At 36.3% G+C, this 3,222-nt stretch overlaps 1 pseudogene; it reads right to left on the bottom strand.

Annotated features, from left to right (window-relative positions):
* Nucleotides 1-242: 242 nt before the first annotated feature.
* Nucleotides 243-589, bottom strand: LOC128596484 (60S ribosomal protein L31-like; annotated as a pseudogene).
* Nucleotides 590-3,222: the final 2,633 nt, after the last annotated feature.

The raw sequence follows: 3,222 nt of genomic DNA on the forward strand, positions 1-3,222 counted from the left end.
TGCTATTTGATATCATGTTATCCATGGTATCTCTTTCAAAATTAGAGTCAATCTTCTTAAATCATGCCACTGCTTTAAAAACTAAGTTTATGCAATATTACAAATCATTTTATGTCATTTCAACATCTTCATTCCATATCAACAAACCACTTTTTATTTTTTTGATTTTTCTTTGTTGTGGTTTGATAACTTCATTTGATGTGTCTCATAATCACCAGTTAGTTCTCATCCACATTGACTGTCTACAGAGTTTTGAAAGTGGTAACAGGTACACGGGTTACCAAAGTATAGAGTTTGTTTGGTAAATCTTCATCTTCATTACGTTTTCTGGACAATCACCCATGGATACAGTATGGGACTTTGCTTATGCCTTTGACCCAGACAGCTTTGCTGAGCCTGGTATCAATGTGCACCTCTGGAGTCCGCATCTCTTTCATGGCAAATTTCCAGATCTCTTTGAGTGCTCAAGTGACTTCTTGAAGCCCACTACATGGATGTGCTTGTGAATGTTGATGGTGTATTCTCCAGTCACCACCTCGTTGATAGCAGAACGGCCCTTCTTCTCACCACCCTTGTTTGCTGGAGCCATTCTGCCTGGCCCAAGTTGGAAAGAAAAAGCTCCAGGGATTGTGGGAGGAGGAAAGGGGTGGTTGCAAGTACTTTTTTTGATTTTTCATTCTTGAACTTTAATTGTGAAAATTAGTAACCCCTTTTTTGTTATTTTCTAAAATTTCACAGAACATTTAATTGAAAATTGCAGAATTCTCATTTACCAGGTAAAGTTGGCACTTTATATATATCAGATCATTATTATATACTATTATATATGAATAATATTATGTATATTATTATGTATTTCAGATTATTATTGTCCTGTTTGCAAATTAATCATTTTTCTTTAAATACATTTAATGCCAGTTTTTTCTTTAAAATTTTTTTTTATATTTCAGAATATTATAAGGGTATAAATGGCTCAGTTGCGTAAATTGCTTTTATATAGTTTGAGTCAAAGTTTCAACAAACAACTTTCTTCGCTGATTCATAAAAAAGAACTCTTCATGCATAAAAGTTTCACCATGAGATGGTAGCAATTCAGTCACATCTCCAGGCTTCACTTCTAGTTTTTTATGTTTCCATCACATTTGCAGTTATCCCTCCAGTGAAGTCTCGAAACTCCTCAAATTCACCCATGAGTGTTAGAATCAGTTTCTTCTATACTCTTATTAATGTTAACATTTTGCCCTCCTCCCATGAATTATGAATGTTCTCAATGTCATTTAGAGTAGTGAACCCCTTCCAGGAGGAGGTTTTCAATTTACATTTCCCATATTCATCATAGGAATCACTATATGGCAGCACAAAGTATATTTATTAAATAATAAGACCTGAAAGTAAAAATTACTCCTTGATACAAGGGCCACAGAATAGATGTCATGTTCTTAGACATGAACATGGCACTAATCTCCGTGTATGTCTCCATGAGAACTCTTGGGTGAATACGTGGATTGACAGTGAGCAGTCATATTTTGAAAGGACACTTTTTTTTAGCAATAGATCTCTACAGTGCATTTAAAATATTTAATACATCATGTTGAGACCAATATCTGTCATCTAGGCTTTGTTGTTCCATTTATAGAGCATAGACAGAGCAAATCTAGCATAATTCTTAAGAGCTCTAGGGTTTTCAGAATGGTAGATGAGCATGGGATTCAAGTCAAAGCCACTGGTTGAGAGTCCACCTGTTCTTTGAAGCTCTGAAGTAAAGCATTGACTTCTCCATAGCAGAAAGTCCTAGATGGCAACTTCTTCCAATAGAAGGCTGTTCCATCTCTACTGAAAATCTCTTGTCTCGTGTAGCTATTTACATCATTAATGTAGCTGGATATTCTGGATAACTCACTGCAGCATCTACATCAGCATTTGCTGCTTTACCTTACACTCCTGTGTCATGAAGATGGCTTCTTTTCTTAAACCTTGTGAACCAACCTCTGCTCACTTCAAACTTTTCTTCGCCCCTCTCAGCCTTCACAGGATTGAAGAGGTAGAGCTTTGCCCTGACTTAGATGTTGGAATATGGCAATAGTGTGGCTGGTTTGATCTTCTCCCCAGGCCAATTAAAACTTATTTCCATTTCTGGAATAAGTCTCTTTCTTATTATTTGTGTGCTCACTGGAGAAGCCCTTTTAACTTCCTTCAAAGAGGTTTCCCTTGCATTCAAAATTTGAGTAGCTGTTGGGTACATGAGGCCTAGTTTTCAACTTATCCAAGCTTACAACATGTCTTTCTCACTATGCTTTTGATCATTTTCAGCTTTTTGTTTGTTTGTTTTTTTGCAGTTTTTGGCCAGGTTTGAACCTTCCACCTCCAGCATATCTGGCTGGTGCCCTGCCCTCATTTCCAGCTTTTAATTGAAAGTGAGAGAATTGCATCTCTTCCTTTTGCTCAAACACTCATGGGCTAATGTAGGGTGATTAATTGACTTAATATCGATACTTCTGTGTTTCAGGGAATAAGGAGTTTTGAGGATAGGGAGAGAGATGGAGGCACAGATGGTTGGTAGAGGATTTACAACGCATACAACATTTATTGATTAAGTTTGCCATCTTGTAAGGAAACACCCCAAATAATTACAATAGTAATATCAGAGATCACTGATCATGGAGCACCATAACAGATATAATAATGGGCAATGTTATGATGTTGGGAGAGTTAGCAGAATGTGACACAGAGACATGAAGTGAGCACATGCTAGTGGCAAACTGGCACCAATAGACTTGCTGAAAGCAGGGTTGCTACAAACCTTTATTTGATTAAAAAAATGAAATATCTGTGCAGCAAAACAAAGCAAACTGCAATAAAAATTAGATTTGCCTGTAATTCTCTGCAATTTGGCAGGCAGCACTATCTTCCGCCCCTATTTTGCCCTTTTAACTAAAAGTATTGTGTGCATTTTCTTTCATAGATTTCTGATTTTGAAACCTATCATATCCTCATCTGGATGCTATGTAGTTATTCTTCCTTAGTTTCTCACAGGGTGCTACCAGCTTGACCCTTACTTAATTATATTCTCCAGGTCAAATTTTTATTTCTCCTCTACCACCAATTTTTTTTTTTGTCTTTGGAAGCTCCAACAACAATAATACCCTCTGTCTATTTCTTTTTAATTATCCCTATGGCATTTTCTAATAAAATATGATATCTCCAAAGGTAGTTTTTAAATAT

This window comes from Nycticebus coucang, chromosome 2, assembly GCF_027406575.1.
Source record: "Nycticebus coucang isolate mNycCou1 chromosome 2, mNycCou1.pri, whole genome shotgun sequence".
NCBI lineage: Eukaryota > Metazoa > Chordata > Mammalia > Primates > Lorisidae > Nycticebus > Nycticebus coucang.